The 21,570-nt window shown below is 37.6% G+C and overlaps 1 non-coding gene and 1 pseudogene across 1 annotated transcript; both read right to left on the reverse strand.

Moving 5' to 3' along the window:
- Window positions 1-21,570, reverse strand: part of LOC112805733 (arogenate dehydrogenase 1, chloroplastic-like) — a 28,860-nt pseudogene continuing 7,290 nt past the window's right edge.
- Window positions 19,098-19,205, reverse strand: LOC112699680 (small nucleolar RNA R71). Its single transcript, XR_003152625.1, has one exon. It is a non-coding gene; the product is annotated as a small nucleolar RNA R71 (small nucleolar RNA).

Below are 21,570 nucleotides of genomic sequence, written 5' to 3' on the forward strand. Positions count from 1 at the left end.
CTAACATAAAACAGCTAAACTAGAACCAATTTCATAAAACTGCTTAACTAAAACCATGGACATAAAACAGCTAACGCAAAACAAGTATCACAAACCACTAACATAAAATAACTAACACAAACCACTAACATAAAATAACTAACATAAACCACCAACATAAAAAAACAAACATAAACCACTAACATAAAACAGCTAACATAAAACAACTAACATAAAACAACTAAAACATACCACTAACATAAAACAACTAACATAAACCACTAACATAAAATAATTAACATAAACCACAAACATAAAAAAACCAAAATAAACCACTAACATAAAACAGCTAACATAAAACAACTAACACAAACCACTTACATAAAACAACTAACATAAACCACTAACATAAAAAAACCAACATAAAACCATACCGCTTACAAAAAACAACTAACATAAACCACCAACTAAACCACCAACATAAAACAACCAACATAAAACAACCAACACAAAACAACTAACATAAACCACTAAAATAAACCACTAACATAAGCCACCACCAGAAACCACCTACATAAACCACCAACTAAACCATAATCTAAATCGCATGCAGAATCTCTCAACTAAACCACCAGCAATACTACAACGATTTACTGCTAGCACTAAGTTATTTCTGTACTAACCTCGTCGTTGATGACCCCGGCTATATGAGCAACTCCGTCCAAGCGATATAACCGTGTCGGATCATCCCCCATCAGCAGAGTATTTTGCTCAAGTCTTCGTCGGATAGAATCTGGGTCGTTTTCTCTGGGATTTGGTGGGGTATGGGAAAGGAAGAATGGTTCGAATGAGGCTGATTCGAACTCCTTATATAGCCGAATCACCTGTAATTCGAACCAGGTAGGTTCGAATTATTAATGAGCCACGCCAAGGGTAATTCGAACCAGGTTGGTTCGATTTACATGCAATGCTTTACTTTGTATAATTCGAACCACATTGGTTCGAATTATGTGCATATTAAGTTCGAACCACATTGGTTCAAATTATGTTCAACCTTTTCTCACCCTAATTCGAACTGCCATGGTTCGATTTATTAACATTTGTAGTTCGAACCATGCTGATTCGAATTACATTAAAATTATCACTTGCCTTATTGCTGAAACGATTTTTATTTTGGCTTATTTACGTACCTTGAAACTGCCATTGGCTTATTAGGGTATTTTGTCCTTAATTTTAATATATATTTAATATAGTTATCAGAATAATTATAATAAAATAATATGCCATAACCATAATAGAATTTAGATGTAGAAATTGAATTAACAAATTCTCTAGTTTATACGGGAAAAAACAATAAAATCATATTTGAAATTGACAATAGCAGCGGGAAAGAAAATAATTTGTTGTTGCTTGCCGAGTTTTGGTTTGAGACAACATTAATGACTCATAGTTTCAAATATAAACAGCACGCGTCTCAGCAATATCACCCCTAAGTCAAATTACTTAAAAAAATTGTGTACGGTTATTTCTTTGTGATGTCACAATTCATTTTATACCCATAATTTTTCGGTAGAATAGCATATTTAGTTTTCTCTTACGTGTAAGTCATTCTTTGGTTTATTTTGATTTATAATTTTGATGCAGGTTATCAAGTTTCTCTTAATTTATTTTACAATAAATTTTTTAAGGCTCATCTAATTATTGATTATTTTAATATGTTTTTCAACCCAGAGAGTGAAGCATTTATTTTCAATTTAAGAGGACAAACAAATATAACTTACAATATTAAAATTTGTTTCAGGCCTAATAGTAGTAAAGTAATTACTAAGAGGTAGTACAATCATGAACTAAAAAAGGTGAAATAATTAAAAGAAAAAAACAATGAATCATATACTATAATACTGTTCTTAATGAAGATAACTATTTGATTAAGTACATAAAATTTTTCCTCTATAAATATGTGAAAGATACTAGTGTTATAGAAAGCATACTAATAAAAATAAAACTGAGAAAAATTAGTGACTTGCAACTGCCTAAATTACAAACTTTCGAGTTCCGAAAGAACACATGCGACCCAAGACATAATCACCATTCAGATTCATTTCAAAGATGACAAAAAAGCATGTACAAGTTGAAAGAGATCCCATCGTATTATTAATTTATGTATTATAAATTAAAAATCAATACTTAGTTTATGCCACAAAGACTATGATCTTGAATATTTATCATCCTCTGATATACATTGAAAAATTTGTTGTTACTCGCCTTAACGGAGCATCTTCAGAGACACCATAAAAAAGATCCGATAATAGTGACCCCCTACATTGGCTCTTTCACCTTTCATTTAAGTCAAAATATGGCCACCACATCTCTACCAAATTTTCTTAGAGTACAGACTAATTATATATACATACATATACCAACTCCATCAATAGCTTGACGATGACAAGTTTAATTTTTCTTGGAGCAAAATCTTTTAGGGATATCAAGTGCTTAATCAAGGTTATGAAGCAAAAAAAAAAGTTAACAAAATTACATAGGATTATATGGGATCAAATAAACATAACATAGATGTAATACAATCATTGGTAGAATAAGTTCAACTGAAATAGACTATAGACTATATACTATAGATTAGGATATGAAAGGGCACTTAGTATCATTGTATCAGCATTAAGGATGGCAGTAGTCTTCATGGGGTGGGACCCCTCTCCTGCCCTCAGTTCCCGCTACGGGTCTCGTTTATTTCTCTATGCGGGAGAGAGGGATATTCACGAGTATCAATGAATAATTGAATATTATTAAGTTTTAAATTTTTTTAAAAGATAATAAACACAACCATAATAAAATTTTATATAATTCAATTAAGTATATTAAATCACACATAATTCAAACACAAATTTAACATAATAACATATATGTAAAATTTCTAACATATAAATTAAAATAAAATGAATTAAAGTTACTTACAAAACTTATATACATAAAAATATTTAAGTAAATCACTTTTCATGAGGATTTCATGGGACCCTGTTGGGCAGGTACCTCAATTCCTGCTCCTGTTTCCATTTATTCATGGGAGTGGGTCTCTGTCCCCGTAGAAATTTTGCAGGTCTACGTTAACCTCCTCATCATAGGTAATCCCAGCGGGTATTTGATGAGCGGATAATTTATACGCTTTTTGGCATTGTTTTTAGGTAGTTTTTAGTAGGATCTAGCTACTTTTAGGGATATTTTCATTAGTTTTCATGCAAAATTCACATTTCTGGACTTTACTATAAGTTTGTGTATTTTTCTGTGATTTCAGATATTTTCTGGCTGAAATTGAGGGATCTGAGCAAAAATCTTATTCAGGCTGACAAAGGACTGCTGATGCTGTTGGATTCCGATCTCTCTACACTCAAAATGAATTTTCTGGAGCTACAGAACTCCAAATGGCGCGCTCTCAACGGCGTTGAAAAGTAGACATCTAGAGCTTTCCAGTAATATATAATGGTTCATACTTTGTTCGAGTTTAGACGACGCAAACTGAGTTAAACGCCAAAAATACGTTACAACTTGGCGTTTAACTCCAAGAGAAGCCTCTGCACGTGTAAAGCTCAAGCTCAGCCCAAGCACACACCAAAGTGGGCCCCGGAAGTGGATTTCTGCACTTAGACTTATTTCTGTAAACCCTAGTAGCTAGTTTAGTATAAATAAAACTTTTCACTATTGTACAAAGGGTCCTTTTCCCTATTTTCGAATTCATATGTCTTTGGTGGCCATGCTTGGACCATCACTTATGTATTTTCAACGGTGGAGTTTCTACACACCATTGATTAAGGGTGTGGCGCTCTGCTGTACCTCGAGTTTTAATGCAATTACTACTATTTTCTATTCAATTCAGCTTATTCTTGTTCTAAGATATTCGTTGCACTTCAACCTGATGGATATGATGATCCGTGACACTCATCATCATCCATCCTTATGAACGCATGCTTGACAACCACTTCCGTTTACCTTAGACCGAACGAATATCTCTTGGATTCCTTAATCAGAATCTTTGTGGTATAAGCTAGAATTATTGGCGGCCATTCTTGAGAATCTGGAAAGTCTAAACCTTGTCTGTGGTATTCCAAGTAGGATTTAGGGATTGAATGACTGTGATGAGCTTCAAACTCGCGATTGTTGGGTGTAGTGACAGACGCAAAAGAATCAATGGATTCTATTTCGACATGATCGAGAACCGACAGATGATTAGCCGTGCTGTGACAAGAACATTTGGACCATTTTCACTGAGAGGATGGGAAGTAGCCATTGACAACGGTGATGCCCTACATACAGCTTGCCATGAAAAGGAGTAAGAAGGATTGAAGGAAGGCAGTAGGAAAGCAGAGATTCAACAGGGACAAAGCATCTCCATACACTTATCTGAAATTCCTACCAATGATTTACATAAGTATCTCTATTTTTATTTTATGCTTTAATTATTATTATTTTTCGAAAACCTCTACAACCATTATAATCTGCCTGATTGAGATTTACAAGATGACCATAGCTTGCTTCATACCAACAATCTCCGTGGGATCGACCCTTACTCACGTAAGGTTTATTACTTGGACGACCCAGTGCACTTGCTGGTTAGTTGTGCGAAGTTGTGAAGAATGTGAGTGAACCATAGTAGTGTGCACCAAGTTCTTGGAGCCATTACTAAGAATTGTTCGAGTTATAAAAAGTGTAAATCACAATTTTGCCTATCAAGTTTTTGGCGCCGTTGCCGGGGATTGTTCAAGTTTGGACAACTGACGGTTCATCTTGTTGCTCAGATTAGATAATTTTTTTTTTCAAAAAGTTTTCAAAAATCTTTCAAAATTTTTTTCTTTGTTTGCATTTTTCCAAATATAATTTTCGAAAAAAATACAAAATTTTTTTAATAAAATCATAATAAACCAAAAATATTTTGTGTTTCTTGTTTGAGTCTAGTGTCAATTTTTAAGTTTGGTGTCAATTGCATATCTTTAAAAATTTGTGCATTTTTCGAAAACTCATGCATGGTGTTCTTCATGATCTTCAAGTTGTTCTTGGTAAGTCTTCTTGTTTGATCTTGATATTTTCTTGTTTTGTGTTTTTTGTTGTTTTTCATATGCATTTTTGCATTCATAATGTCTAAGCATGAAAAATGTCTAAGTTTGGTGTCTTGCATGTTTTTTTTTCTTGAAACTTTTTCAAAAATAAGTCTGGATCTTCAAAGTGTTCTTGGTGTTCATCTTGGCATTCATAGTGTTCTTGCATGCATCATGTGTTTTGATCCAAAATTTTCATGTTTTGGGTCATTTTTATGTTTTTCTCTCTTATCATTAAAAATTCAAAAATTAAAAAAATATATTTTCCTTATTTCTCTCATAAAATTCGAAATCTTTTGGTTGACTTAGTCAAAATTTTTTAAAATAAGTTGTTTCTTGTTAGTCAAGTCAAGATTTCAATTTTAAAAATCTTATCTTTTCAAAAAAATTTTCAAAAATCAAATCTTTTTCATTTTTCTTATTATTTTTCGAAATTTTTCTTATTTGATTTTCAAAATCTTTTTCTTATCTTTATTTCAAAATTTTGAAAACTTTACTAACAATTAATGTGATTGATTCAAAAATTTAAAGTTTGTTACTTTCTTGTTAAGAAAGTTTCAATCTTTAAATTCTAGAATCATATCTTTTAGTTTCTTGTTAGTCAAGTAATCAATTTTAATTTTAAATATCAAATCTTTTCCAAAATATTTTTTCAATCATATCTTTTCAAAATATCTTTCTCAAATCATATCTTTTTTTTTTAAATTGAATTTTAAATCTTTTTCAACTGACTAATTGACTTTTTGTTTGTTTTACTATTTCTTATCTTTTTCAAAACCACCTAACTACTTTCCTCTCTCTAATTTTCAAAAATTACCTCCCTCTTTTTCAAATATTATTTTTAATTAACTAATTGTTTCAAATTTTAATTTTGATCTTATTTCTTCTCTCAATTTTTGAAAATCACTAACTGTTTTTCAAAAACAATTTTCGAATTTTAACTTTAATATTTTTCTTTTATTTTAAGTTAATTTTCGAAAACCCCTCTCTCTCATCTCTTTCTATTTATTCATTCATTTACTAACATTTCTCTTCATCCTAAAATTTGAACCCCTCCTCCTCTCTGAGTTCGAATTTTCCTCTTTTCCTTCTTCTATTCTTTTCTTCTTCTACTAACATAAAGGAATCTCTCTACTGTGGTAAAGAGGATCCCTATTATTATTTTCTGTTCCTTTCTTTTTTCATATGAGCAGGAGAAAGGACAAGAATATTCTTGTTAAAGCATATCCTGAACCTGAAAGGACTCTGAAGAGGAAACTAAGAGAAGCTAAATTACAACAATCCAGAGACAACCTTACAGAAATTTTTGAAAAGGAAAAGGAGTTGGCAGCCGAAAATAATAATGCAAGGAGGATGCTTGGTGACTATACTACACCTACTTCCAAATTTGATGGAAGAAGCATCTCAATCCCTTTCATTGCAGCAAACAATTTTGAGCTGAAACCTTGATGAGCGGATATTTTATACGCTTTTTGGGGGTAATTTCATGTAGATCTTAGCATGTTTCAGTTAGTTTTTAGTAAAATAATATTAGTTTTTAGGCAAAAATCATATTTCTGGACTTTACTATGAGTTTGTGTGTTTTTCTGTGATTTCAGGTATTTTCTGGCTGAAATTGAGGGAGTTGAGCAAAAATCTGACTTAGGCTGAAAAAGGACTGCTGATGCTGTTGGATCCTGACCTCCCTGCACTCGAAATGGATTTTCTGGAGCTACAGGAGTCCAATTGGCGCGCTCTCAACGGCGTTGGAAAGTAGACATCCAGGGCTTTCCAGCAATATATAATAGTTCATACTTTGCGCAAGGATAGACGACGTAACTTGGCGTTAAACGCCAAGTTCATGCTGCTGTCTGGAGTTAAACGCCAGAAAAACGTCATTATCCGGAGTTGAACGCCCAAAACACGTCATAACCTGAAGTTTGACGCCAAGAAAGGCCTCTACACGTGGAAAGCTTTAGTCTCAGCCCCAGCACACACCAAGTGGGCCCCAGAAGTGGATTTCTACACCAATTATCTTAGTTTATTCATTTTCTGTAAACCTAGGTTACTAGTTTACTATTTAAACAACTTTTACAGACATTTCTTGTACCTCATGACATTTTCAGATCTGAATTACATACTTTGTGACGGCATGAGTCTCTAAACTCCATTGTTGGGGGTGAGGAGCTCTGCAGCGTCTCGATGATTTAATACAATTCCTTTGTTTTCCATTCAAACACGCTTGTTCTTATCTAAGATGTTTATTCGCGCTTAATTGTGAAGAAGGTGATGATCCGTGACACTCATCACCTTCCTCAATCCATGAACGTGTGCCTGACAACCACCTCCGTTCTACATCAGATTGAATGAATATCTCTTAGATTCCCCAACAGAATCTTCGTGGTATAAGCCGGATTGATGGCGGCATTCATGAGAATCCGGAAAGTCTAAACCTTGTCTGTGGTATTCCGAGTAGGATTCCGGGATTGAATGACTGTGACGTGCTTCAAACTCCTGAGGGCTGGGCGTTAGTGACAGACGCAAAAGAATCAATGGATTCTATTCCAACCTGATTGAGAACCGACAGATGATTAGCCGTGCTGTGACAGAGCATAGGAACGTTTTCACTGAGAGGATGGGAAGTAGCCACTGACAACGGTGACACCCTACATAGAGCTTGCCATGGAAGGAACCTGCGTGTGAGAAGAGGATTTCAAGGAAGAGTTGAAGTCAGAGGACAAAGCATCTCCAAAACTCCAACATATTTCCCAGTACTGCAAAACAAAGTAACATTGTTCCCTCTTTTATTTTTATAATCAAATCTAGTAATTTCACTTTTAATCCAAATAATCCTATTGACATCCTGACTAAGATTAATAAAATAAATATTGATTGCTTCAAACCAATAATCTCTGTGGATTCGACCCTTACTCACGTAAGGTATTACTTGGACGACCCAGTACACTTGCTGGTTAGTTGAACGGAGTTGTGAAAGGAAAGTAATCAGTTAGTTAAATTAGTTCTCTTTGGCACATGCCAAGGAGCCTTTAATTAAGAATCACAATTTCGTCCACCAAGTTTTTGGCGCCGTTGCCGGGGATTATTGAGTTTGGACAATTGAAGGCTTATTTTATTTCTTAGATTAGGAATAATTTATTTTTATTTTTATTCTTATTTTTTTATTGTTATAGAGTCATTAAATCTTGATAGGATAGTTTCTTTTCAAAAATTTCTTTTTAAAAATTTATTATTTTCTTTTAATTAATCGCTAATTTTCGTGAATTTTAGTGTCTTGTTCTAAGTTTGGTGTCAATTGCATATCTCATATTTTTCTTTAAAATTTTCGACTTGTGTTCCTTTTAAAGCACTAATTGGAATATCTGCATCAAGTGTCATATTTATTCCCAATTGGCTAAAGCATTGGTTTATATTCTTGATAAGGGAGCACCAATACTTTTGAAAATCTTTTTCAAAAATAATTTTTCTTGATTTAATCTTGTGCCAAACTTTAAGTTTGGTGTTTTATTGTTAATCTTTTTATAATTTTCGAAAATTTTATTAAAGTTTTCTAAAAATTTTAAGTTTGGTGTTCCTCCTTTTGTTCTTGGTGTTCTTGTGAATCTTCAAGGTGTTCTTGAATTTTGCTTGTGTCTTGATCTTAAAATTTTTAAGTTTGGTGTTCCTTGGTGTTTTCCCTCCAAAATTTTCGAAAATAAGGAACATTAAATCTCAAAATTTTAAGTCTTGTGTCTTTCGTGTGTTTTTCTCTTTCATCATAAAATTCAAAATTCAAAAAAAAATATATATATATTTTTAACTTCTTTTTATTTTATTCCATTTTTATTCCATTTCTATAAAATAAATAATTCTCAACATATAAATTCTCAACTTGTATTCCATTATGGAAGTAAGTATGAATGGACAGTCCAAGAGGACTCTGGGGTCATATGCTAACCCCACTACTGCTTCATATGGGAGTAGTATCTGTATACCCTCCATTGGAGTTAGTAGCTTTGAGCTGAATCCTCAGCTTATTATCATGGTGCAGCAAAACTGCCAGTACTCTGGTCTTCCACATGAAGAACCTACAGAATTTCTGGCACAATTTCTGCAAATTGCTGATACAGTACATGATAAGAAAGTGGATCAGGATGTCTACAGATTACTACTGTTTCCATTTGCTGTAAAAGATCAAGCTAAGAGGTGGTTAAATAACCAGCCTAAGAACAGCATAAAAACATGGAAACAGCTGTCAGAAAAATTCCTGAATCACTACTTCCCTCCAAAACGGATGACACAGCTAAGGCTAAGCATCCAAGGCTTCAAACAAGGAGATACTGAATCCCTTTATGATGCTTGGGAGAGATACAGAGAGATGCTAAGAAAATGCCCCTCTGAAATGTTTTCAGAATGGGTGCAATTAGACATCTTCTACTATGGGCTTACAGAAAAAGCTCAGATTTCTCTAGACCACTCAGCTGGTGGATCTATACATATGAGAAAAACAATTGAAAAAGCTCAAGAGCTCATTGATACAGTTGCCAGAAATCAGCATCTGTACCTAAGCAGTGAATCTTCCATGAAAGAAGAAGCTAAAACAGTAACTGCAGAACTCAGTTCGGTGGATCAGGCTAATGAATTCAATCAGCAATTAGACTTTCTAACTCAACAGCTAGCCGAATTCAAGGAAATATTACAGGAAACAAGAATGGCTAATAGAAACATGGAAGTGCAATTAAAACAGACAGAAAAGCAACTGTCAAAACAAATAGCAGATGAATGCCAAGCAGTTCAATTAAGAAGTGGGAAAACATTAAATACCTCACTTCAAAGCAGCAAGAAGACAGGAAATGAATAAATAGCTACTCAAAATCCCTCTGAGGACAAGCAGAGCCCAGAAAGGGATAAAGCTGGCGCTGAACGCCCAAACCATGCTCATTCCTGGCGTTCAACGCCAGAAACAAGCATGGATCTGGCGTTGAACGCCCAAAAGGAACATGGTTCTGGCGTTCAAACGCCAGTGACAAGTAAGGAGGTGGCGTTTAACGCCACCCCAGCTTCCACCACTGGTATTCAAACGCCAGTGGGTGATCAGTCACATACAAGTGCTGATAACAATCCTTCTAAAAAGGCTTCCCAACCCACCTTTGTAGGTAATAAACCTGCAGCAACTAAGGTTGAGGAATACAAAGCCAAAATGCCTTATCCTCAAAAACTCCGCCAAGCAGAACAGGATAAGCAATTTGCCCGCTTTGCAGACTATCTCAGGACTCTTGAAATAAAGATTCCGTTTGCAGAAGCACTTGAGCAAATACCTTCTTATGCTAAGTTCATGAAAGAGATCTTAAGTCATAAGAAGGATTGGAGGGAAACTGAAAAAGTTTACCTCACTGAAGAATGCAGTGCAGTCATTCTGAAAAGCTTACCTGAGAAGTTTAAAGATCCTGGGAGCTTTATGATACCATGCACATTAGAAGGTGTTTGTACCAAGCAAGCTTTATGCGATCTTGGGGCAAGTATCAACCTAATACCTGCATCTACTATCAGAAAGCTTGGTTTGACTGAAGAAATCAAACCAACCAGGATATGTCTTCAACTTGCTGATGGCTCCATTAAATACCCATCAGGCGTGATTGAAGACATGATTGTCAAGGTTGGGCCATTGCCTTTCCTACTGACTTTGTGGTGCTGGAAATGGAGGAGCACAAGAGTGCAACTCTCATTCTAGGAAGACCTTTCCTAGCAACTGGCCGAACCCTCATTGATGTCCAAAAAGGGGAAGTAACCTTGAGAGTCAATGAGGAGGAGTTCAAGTTGAATGTTGTTAAAGCCATGCAACATCCAGACACCCCAAATGACTGCATGAGTGTTGATATTATTGACTCTCTGGTAAGAGAGGTCAATATGGCTGAGAGTCTCGAATCAGAGCTGGAGGACATCTTTAAAGATGTTCAGCCTGATTTGGAGGAATCAGAGAAGATAATAGAACCTCTGAAAATCCCTCAAGAAGAGGAGAAACCTCCAAAACCCGAGCTCAAACCATTACCACCATCCCTGAAATATGCATTTCTGGGAGAAGGTGAAACCTTTCCTGTAATTATAAGCTCTACCTTAGAGCCACAGGAAGAGGAAGCACTAATTCAAGTGCTAAGGACGCACAAGACAGCTCTTGGATGGTCCATTAGTGATCTTAAGGGCATTAGCCCAGCCAGATGCATGCACAAAATCTTGTTGGAGGATGACGCCAAGCCAGTGGTTCAACCACAAAGGCGACTGAACCCAGCTATGAAAGAAGTGGTGCAAAAAGAGGTCACTAAATTACTAGAGGCTGGGATTATTTATCCTATTTCTGACAGCCCCTGGGTGAGCCCTGTTCAAGTTGTCCCTAAGAAGGGTGGCATGACAGTGGTTCATAATGAAAAAAATGAACTGGTTCCTACAAGGACAATTACAGGGTGGCGTATGTGCATTGATTACAGAAGACTCAATACAGCCACCAGAAAGGATCATTTTCCTTTACCATTCATAGACCAGATGCTAGAAAGACTAGCAGGTCATGAATACTACTGCTTCCTGGATGGATATTCAGGTTATAATCAAATTGCAGTAGATCCCCAGAATCAGGAGAAAACGGCATTCACATGCCCATCTGGAGTATTTGCATACAGAAGGATGCCATTTGGCCTGTGCAATGCACCTGCAACCTTTCAGAGGTGCATGCTCTCAATTTTCTCTGATATGGTGGAAAAATTTCTGGAAGTCTTCATGGATGACTTTTCAGTATTTGGAGACTCATTCAACTCCTGCCTTAACCATTTAGCACTTGTTCTGAAAAGATGCCAAGAGACTAACCTGGTTTTAAACTGGGAAAAATGTCACTTTATGGTGACTGAAGGAATTGTCCTTGGGCACAAAATTTCGAACAAGGGAATAGAGGTGGACCAAGCTAAGGTAGAAGTAATTGAAAAATTACCACCACCTGCTAATGTTAAGGCAATCAGAAGCTTTCTGGGGCATGCAGGATTCTATAGGAGGTTTATAAAGGATTTTTCAAAAATCGCCAAACCTCTGAGCAACCTGCTAGCTGCAGACACGCCATTTATCTTTGATAAAGAGTGTCTGCAGGCATTTGAGACTCTGAAAGCTAAATTGGTTACAGCACCAATCATCTCTGCACCAGACTGGACATTACCATTTGAACTGATGTGTGATGCCAGTGACCATGCCATTGGTGCAGTGTTGGGACAAAGGCATGACAAGCTTCTGCATGTCATTTACTATGCCAGCCGTGTGCTAAATGATGCACAGAAGAATTACACAACCACAGAAAAAGAGCTACTTGCAGTGGTTTATGCCATTGACAAATTCAGATCCTACTTAGTAGGATCAAAAGTGATTGTGTACACTGATCATGCTGCTCTTAAATATCTACTCACAAAGCAGGATTCAAAACCCAGACTCATCAGATGGGTGCTGCTTCTGCAAGAGTTTGATATAGAAATAAGAGACAGAAAAGGGACAGAGAATCAAGTAGCAGATCACCTGTCCCGAATAGAACCAGTGGAAGGGGCGTCCCTCCCTCTCACTGAAATTTCTGAAACCTTTCCAGATGAGCAACTACTAGCCATCCAGGAAGTGCCATGGTTTGCAGACATTGCAAACTACAAGGCAGTAAGATTCATACCCAAAGAGTACAGTAAGATGCAATCAAAGAAATTAATCACAGATGCAAAGTACTATCTTTGGGATGAACCATATCTCTTTAAGAGATGTGCAGACGGAGTAATCCGTAGATGTGTGCCTAAAGAAGAAGCACAGAAGATCCTTTGGCATTGCCATGGATCACAGTATGGAGGACATTTTGGAAGTGAACGAACAGCCACAAGAGTCCTCCAAAGTGGCTTCTACTGGCCTACTCTCTATAAAGACTCCCGAGCATTTGTGCTTAACTGTGATAGTTGCCAAAGATCAGGCAACCTGCCTCACAGTTATGCCATGCCTCAACAAGGAATCTTGGAGATTGAGTTGTTTGATGTATGGGGCATTGACTTCATGGGACCTTTCCCACCATCATACTCAAACACCTATATTCTGGTGGCAGTGGATTATGTATCCAAATGGGTGGAGGCTATTGCAACACCCACTAATGACACTAAAACAGTGTTAAAATTCCTCCAGAAATATATCTTCAGCAGATTTGGTATCCCTAGAGTGTTAATCAGTGATGGGGGCACTCATTTCTGTAATAAACAGCTCTACTCTGCTCTAGTACGTTATGGAGTCAACCACAGGGTGGCTACTCCATATCACCCACAAACTAATGGGCAGGCTGAAGTCTCAAATAGAGAACTTAAAAGAATCCTGGAACGGACTGTAATTAACCGTAGAAAGGATTGGGCAAGAAGCTTGGATGATGCTCTATGGGCATACAGAACAGCATTTAAGACCCCTATAGGGACCTCTCCGTATCAGCTGGTGTATGGAAAGGCATGTCACTTGCCAGTGGAACTGGAACACAAGGCCTATTGGGCAACCAGATTCCTGAACCTTGATGCCAAGTTAGCTGGAGAAAAACGATTACTCCAGTTAAATGAGCTAGAGGAATTTAGACTCAATGCTTTCGAAAATGCAAAAATTTACAAAGAGAAAGCAAAAATATGGCATGATAAGAAATTGTCATCCAGAGTCTTTGAGCCAGGACAGAAAGTTCTGCTATTTAATTCAAGGCTCAAATTATTCCCTGGGAAATTAAAATCCCGGTGGAGAGGTCCATATGTAATCACAAGCGTATCACCATATGGATACATAGAACTTCAGGATAGTGACTCTAACAAAAAGTTCATTGTTAATGGACAAAGAGTTAAACACTATCTTGAAGGCAACTTCGAGCAAGAATGCTCAAAACCGAGACTTAATTGAAGATCAGTGATAGTCCAGCTAATGACATTAAAGAAGCGCTTGCTGGGAGGCAACCCAGCCATGTACAAAGTTTAATTACTAATTAAATAAATTTTCTTTCTTTACAGGTTTAGGTCTAAGTATCTTCAAAGGTGAAATAGCAAATTTACTGAAGTCCCAAGAGTTACAGAGAAATTTGGAAGCTCACTGGCATGAAAAAAAGCCAGTAAGAAACACTTTGGGCGTTAAACGCCCAAAAGAAGCACCCACTGGGCGTTTAACGCCAGTAAGGGTAGCCTTCTGGGCGTTAAACGCCAGAAAGGAGCATCTTCTGGGCGTTAAACGCCAGAAAGATGCACCTTCTGGGCGTTTAACGCCAATCTGCTTGCATTCTGGGCGTTTAGAAAAACGCCCAGTAAAGAAGGACTTCCTGGCGTTCAACGCCAGAAAGAAGCATCACATGGGTGTTGAACGCCCAGGAGAAGCAACATGTGGGCGTTAAACGCCCAAACCATGCACCATGTGGGCGTTTAACGCCAGGATGGTGGGAGGAGGTACAATTTCGTTTTTCTTTGCAATTTTTCAAAATTTTTATGTTTCAATTCATGATTTCTTGCATAAACATATTTTAAATTATCACTTTCAATTCCAAAAGTTTTTATCCTAATTTCTAAAATCCCTTTTTCAAAAATATTAAATATATCTTAATCCATAAAGCCAAATGGCTTTCCAATTCAAGCCATCATCTTTTCAAATTTGTTTTCAACACATCAATTATCTTTTAAAATCTTTTTCAAAATTAAATTTCAAATCTATCTTTTAAATTATGATTCATATCTTTTCCTTTTTAAAACTATATCTTTTTCTGATCATAATTTTTAAAATCATATCTTTTATCTTATCTCTTTCTTGTTTTTCGAAAATTTCCCACCCCCCATCCCTTTATATTATATTCGGCCTCCTCCTCCTCATCTTCATCCAACACTTGCTCTCCTTCTATCCCTCTTCTTTCTTCTCCTTTGCTTGAGGACAAGCAAAACTCTAAGTTTGGTGTGCTTATCCGTGATCACAAAAAATATACTCACTTAAGATCATGGCTCCTAAAGGAAAGCAAACCACCCCAAGAGGGAAGAAAGAAAGCGCTCCAAAGCCACTTTGGAATCAAGGAAAGTTCTTAACTAAAGAACATTCAGACCATTACTACAAGATAATGAGTCACAGATCAGTGATCCCGGAAGTCAGATTTGATCTGAAAGAAGATGAATATCCGGAGATCCAAGAGCAAATTCGAAACAGGAATTGGGAAATTCTGGCCAATCCTGAAACGAAAGTGGGGAAGAATATGATTCAGGAATTCTATGCTAATCTATGGCAGACAGAAAGGCAAAGAATCATTGGAGCTGCTCTCTTTGACCATAAGACCTTAGTCAGAGGAAAGATCATTCATACCAATTCTGACAAGATCAGGGAGATATTCAAGATTCCTCAACTGAAAGATGACCCAGACTCCTTTAATAGGAGAATGATGAGGGTTAATAAAGGGTTGGACAAGGTTCTGGAGGATATATGCATCCCTGGAGCCAAGTGGACTACCAGTACAACTGGCATCCCAGTTCAACTCAAAAGAGAAGATCTAAAACCAGTAGCCAGAGGCTGGCTGGATTTTATTAGTCGTTCCATATTGCCCACCAGCAACCATTCTGAAGTTACCATCAAAAGAGCTGTCATGATTCACTGCATCATGTTGGGAAAAGAAGTGGAAGTCCATCAGCTGATCTCCTGTGAGCTATATAAAATAGCAAACAGGAATTCTAAGGACGCTAAATTGGCTTATCCAAGCCTAGTTTCTATGCTTTGCAAAGATGCTGGAATAAAGATGGGAATAACTGAATATATCCTAATTGAAAAGCCCATTACTGGAACATCAATGGTCAGGCAACAGCAACAAGAGGATTCTGCCAGAAGGAGAGCACAAGAAGCCCTCCCAGAACTGCCCCAATTTGAATATTGGGAACAGCTTGAGGTTTCTATTTCCAGATTGCAAGAAGCTATGGATCAAATAAAGGAAGAACAGAATAATCAAGGTAGCATGATTTGCAAACTGCTCAAGGAACAGGAGGAGCAAGGGCGTGATCTAAGGGAGCTGAAGCGCCAAAAATTAATCCTTGAACCACACCCCAAAGAATTAGAGGAGCATCCACTCCTCAAAACAACAGGTTGCTGAGTTCCAATTTTTCTGTTTTAACTTAGTGATAATTATCCCTTTTAGAAATTGACCTTAGAAGATATTTAGTAGTAATTAGGATGTCTATTTTGATTTTATTTCCAATTAAGCTATAATTTATTTTTCTCATCATCATTAGACATGAATAAAGTAGTAGATTTTCTTTTAGAATAAAGAAGTAATGTATATTTTTCGAGTTCTTAATAATAAAATTTATAATTAATTATATGTGGTGGCAATACTTTTTGTTCTCTGAATGAATGCTTGAACAGTGCATAATTTGTGCTTTGAATTTGATGAATATTGGCTCCTGGAAGGATGAGGAACACGAAAAATATTATTGATGATCTGAAAAATCATAGAATTGATTCTTGAAGCAAGAAAAAGCAGTAAAAAAAAAAACACAATATTCACAAGCCATGAGCACTAGGCAAGAGTAAAAAGGATCCAAGGCTTTGAGCATCAATGGATAGGAGGGCCCAAGGAAATAAAATCCAGGCCTAAGCGGCTAAACCAAGCTGTCCCTAACCATGTGCTTGTGGCATGCAAGTTCAAGTTACAAACTTGAGACTGAGTGGTTAAAGTCGTGATCCAAAGCAAAAGAGTGTGCTTAAGAGCTCTGGACACCACTAACTGGGGACTTTAGCAAAGCTGAGTCACAATCTGAAAAGGTTCACCCAGTCATGTGTCCGTGGCATTTATGTATCCGGTGGTAATACTGGAAAACAAAGTGCTTAGGGCCACAGCCAAGACTCATAAAATAACTGTGTTCAAGAATCAACATACTACAATAGGAGAGTCAATAATACTATCTGAATTCTGAGTTCCTAAGGGTGCCAATCATTCTGAAATTCAAAAGATACAGGGAGATGCCAAAACTGTTCAGAAACAAAAAGCTACAAGCCCCGCTCATCTAATAAGAATCTGAGCTTCATTTAATACTCTAAAATATTATTACTTCTTAATTTCTGTTAGAACCTATTTTATTCATCTAGTTGCTTGAGGACAAGCAACCGTTTAAGTTTGGTGTTGTGATGAGCGGATATTTTATACGCTTTTTTGGGGTAATTTCATGTAGATCTTAGCATGTTTCAGTTAGTTTTTAGTAAAATAATATTAGTTTTTAGGCAAAAATCATATTTCTGGACTTTACTATGAGTTTGTGTGTTTTTCTGTGATTTCAGGTATTTTCTGGCTGAAATTGAGGGAGTTGAGCAAAAATCTGACTTAGGCTGAAAAAGGACTGCTGATGTTGTTGGATCCTGACCTCCCTGCACTCGAAATGGATTTTCTGGAGCTACAGGAGTCCAATTGGCGCGCTCTCAACGGCGTTGGAAAGTAGACATCCAGGGCTTTCCAGCAATATATAATAGTTCATACTTTGCGCAAGGATAGACGACGTAACTTGGCGTTAAACGCCAAGTTCATGCTGCTGTCTGGAGTTAAACGCCAGAAAAACGTCATTATCCGGAGTTGAACGCCCAAAACACGTCATAACCTGAAGTTTGACGCCAAGAAAGGCCTCTACACGTGGAAAGCTTTAGTCTCAGCCCCAGCACACACCAAGTGGGCCCCAGAAGTGGATTTCTGCACCAATTATCTTAGTTTATTCATTTTCTGTAAACCTAGGTTACTAGTTTACTATTTAAACAACTTTTACAGACATTTCTTGTACCTCATGACATTTTCAGATCTGAATTACATACTTTGTGACGGCATGAGTCTCTAAACTCCATTGTTGGGGGTGAGGAGCTCTGCAGCGTCTCGATGATTTAATACAATTCCTTTGTTTTCCATTCAAACACGCTTGTTCTTATCTAAGATGTTTATTCGCGCTTAATTGTGAAGAAGGTGATGATCCGTGACACTCATCACCTTCCTCAATCCATGAACGTGTGCCTGACAACCACCTCCGTTCTACATCAGATTGAATGAATATCTCTTAGATTCCCCAACAGAATCTTCGTGGTATAAGCCGGATTGATGGCGGCATTCATGAGAATCCGAAAAGTCTAAACCTTGTCTGTGGTATTCCGAGTAGGATTCCGGGATTGAATGACTGTGACGTGCTTCAAACTCCTGAGGGCTGGGCGTTAGTGACAGACGCAAAAGAATCAATGGATTCTATTCCAACCTGATTGAGAACCGACAGATGATTAGCCGTGCTGTGACAGAGCATAGGAACGTTTTCACTGAGAGGATGGGAAGTAGCCACTGACAACGGTGACACCCTACATAGAGCTTGCCATGGAAGGAACCTGCGTGTGAGAAGAGGATTTCAAGGAAGAGTTGAAGTCAGAGGACAAAGCATCTCCAAAACTCCAACATATTCCCCAGTACTGCAAAACAAAGTAACATTGTTCCCTCTTTTATTTTTATAATCAAATCTAGTAATTTCACTTTTAATCCAAATAATCCTATTGACATCCTGACTAAGATTAATAAAATAAATATTGATTGCTTCAAACCAATAATCTCTGTGGATTCGACCCTTACTCACGTAAGGTATTACTTGGACGACCCAGTACACTTGCTGGTTAGTTGAACGGAGTTGTGAAAGGAAAGTAATCAGTTAGTTAAATTAGTTCTCTTTGGCACATGCCAAGGAGCCTTTAATTAAGAATCACAATTTCGTCCACCAAACCTCAACTAGTTGCTCTAATGCAACAAAACTGCAAGTTTCATGGACTTCCATCAGAAGATCCCTATCAGTTTTTAACTGAATTTTTGCAGATCTGTGAGACTGTTAAGACTAATGGAGTAGATCCTGAAGTCTACAGGCTCATACTTTTCCTTTTGCTGTAAGAGACAGAGCTAGAACATGGTTGGACTCACAACCTAAAGATAGCTTGGACTCTTGGGATAAGTTGGTCACGGCCTTCTTGGCTAAGTTCTTTCCTCCTCAAAAGCTGAGCAAGCTTAGAGTGGATGTTTAGACCTTCAAACAAAAAGATGGTGAGTCCCTCTATGAAGCTTGGGAAAGATACAAGCAGATGACCAAAAGATGTCCTTCTGACATGCTTTCAGAGTGGACCATTTTGGATATATTCTATTATGGTCTATCTGAGTTCTCTAAGATGTCACTGGACCATTCTGCAGGTGGATCCATTCACCTAAAAAAACACCTGCAGAAGCTCAAGAACTCATTGACATGGTTGCAAATAACCAATTCATGTACACCTCTGAGAGGAATCCTGTGAGTAATGGGACGCCTCAGAAGAGGGGAGTTCTTGAAATTGATGCTCTGAATGCCATATTGGCTTAGAATAAAATGTTGACTCAGCAAGTCAACATGATTTCTTAAAGTCTGAATGGATGGCAAAATGCATCCAATAGTACTAAAGAGGCATCTTCTGAAGAAGAAGCTTATGATCCTAAGAACCCTGCAATGGCAGAGGTGAATTACATGGGTGAACTCTATGGAAACACCTATAATTCCTCATGAAGAAATCATCCAAATTTCTCATGGAAGGATCAACAAAAGCCTCAACAAGGCTTTAACAATGGTGGAAGAAATAGGCTTAGCAATAACAAGCCTTTTCCATCATCTTCTCAGCAATAGATAGAGCATTCTGAGCAGAGCTCCTCTAGCTTAACAAACATAGTCTCTGATCTGTTTAAGGCCACTTTAAGTTTCATGAGTGAAACAAGGTCCTCCATCAGAAATTTGGAGGCACAAGTGGGCCAGCTGAGTAAGAAAAGCACTAAAACTCCTCCTAGTACTCTCCCAAGCAATACAGAAGAGAATCCAAAAAGAGAGTGCAAGGCCATTGATATAATCAACATGGCCGAACTTAGAGAGGAAGGGGAGGACGTGAATCCCAATGAGGAAGACCTCATAGGACATCTCCCAGACAAGAAGGAGTTCCCTATTGAGGACCTAAAGGAATCTGAGGCTCATATAGAGACCATAGGGATTCTATTAAACCTCCTTTTGCTATTCATGAGCTCTGAAAACTATTCTTCCTTTGAAGAGGATGAAGATGTAACTGGAGAGCAAGTTGCTCAATATCTAGGAGCTATCATGAAGCTGAATGCCAAGTTGTTTGGTAATGAGACTTAGGAAGATGTACCTCCCTTGCTCACTAGTGAACTAGATACATGGGTTCAGCAAACTTTACCTCAAAAGAAACAAGATCCTGGTAAATTCTTAATACCCTGTACCATGGGCACCATGACTTTTGAGAAGGTTCTGTGTGACCTGTGGTCAGGTATAAATCTTATGCTACTCTCTGTAATGGAAAAACTGGGAATCTTTGAGGTACAAGCTGCCACTTTCTCATTAGAGATGGCAGACAAGTCAATAAGACAAGCTTATGGAATGGTAGAGAACGTGTTAGTGAAGGTTAAAGGCCTTTACATTCCTGCTGATTTCATAATCTTAGACACTAGGAAGGATAAGGATGAATCCATCATCCTTGGAAGACCCTTCCTAGCCACAGCAGGAGCTGTGATTGATGTTGACAGAGGAGAGCTAGTCCTTTAATTGAATAGGGACTACCTGGTGTTTAAAGCTCAAGGATCTTTCTCTGTAACCATGGAGAGGAAGCATAAAAAGCTTCTCTCAATACAGAGTCAAATAGAGCCCCCACAATCAAACTCTAAGTTCGGTGTTGGGGGGCCACAACCAAGCTCTAAGTCTGGTGTTGAGAAGCCCCTACATTCAAACTCTAAGTTTGGTGTTGGAAGGCCCTCATCATACTCTGAACATCTGTGAAGCTCCATGAGAGCTCACTGTCAAGCTATTGACATTAAAGAAGCACTTATTGGGAGGCAACCCAATTTTTATTTATCTATATTTTTATTATTCTTTTATGTTTTATTAGGTTCATGATCATGTGGAGTCATAAAACAATTACTAAAATAAAAAACAGAATCAAAAACAGCAGAAGAAACAGCACACCCTGGAGGAAGAGCTTACTGGCATTTAAACGCCAGTAAGGAGCGAACGCCAGAACAGAGCATGAATCTAGCGTTGAACACCAGAAACAAGCAACAGTCTGGCATTCAGACGCAAGGATTACACCCTGAGGAGAGCTGGCATTAAACGCCAGAAACAAGCATGGAACTGGCGTTCAACGCCAAAAACATGCTGCAGACTAGCGTTCAACGCCAGAAACATGCTACAGAATGGTGTTGAACGCCCAAAACAAGCATAGAACTGGCATTTAACGCCAGAAACAAGCATCAATCTGGCGTTAAACGCCAAGATTGTATGCAGAGGGCATTTTACACGCCTAATTGGTGTAGGGATGATAAATCCTTGACACCTCAGGATCTGTGGACCCCACAGGATCACCTTAGGATCTGTGGATCCCACAGGATCCCCACCTATCTTAACTCACCCTCTCTCTTCTTTCACGCAATTCAATAACACTTTTCCCCAAA

Source organism: Arachis hypogaea, chromosome 6 (genome assembly GCF_003086295.3).
Source record: "Arachis hypogaea cultivar Tifrunner chromosome 6, arahy.Tifrunner.gnm2.J5K5, whole genome shotgun sequence".
NCBI classification, from domain to species: domain Eukaryota; kingdom Viridiplantae; phylum Streptophyta; class Magnoliopsida; order Fabales; family Fabaceae; genus Arachis; species Arachis hypogaea.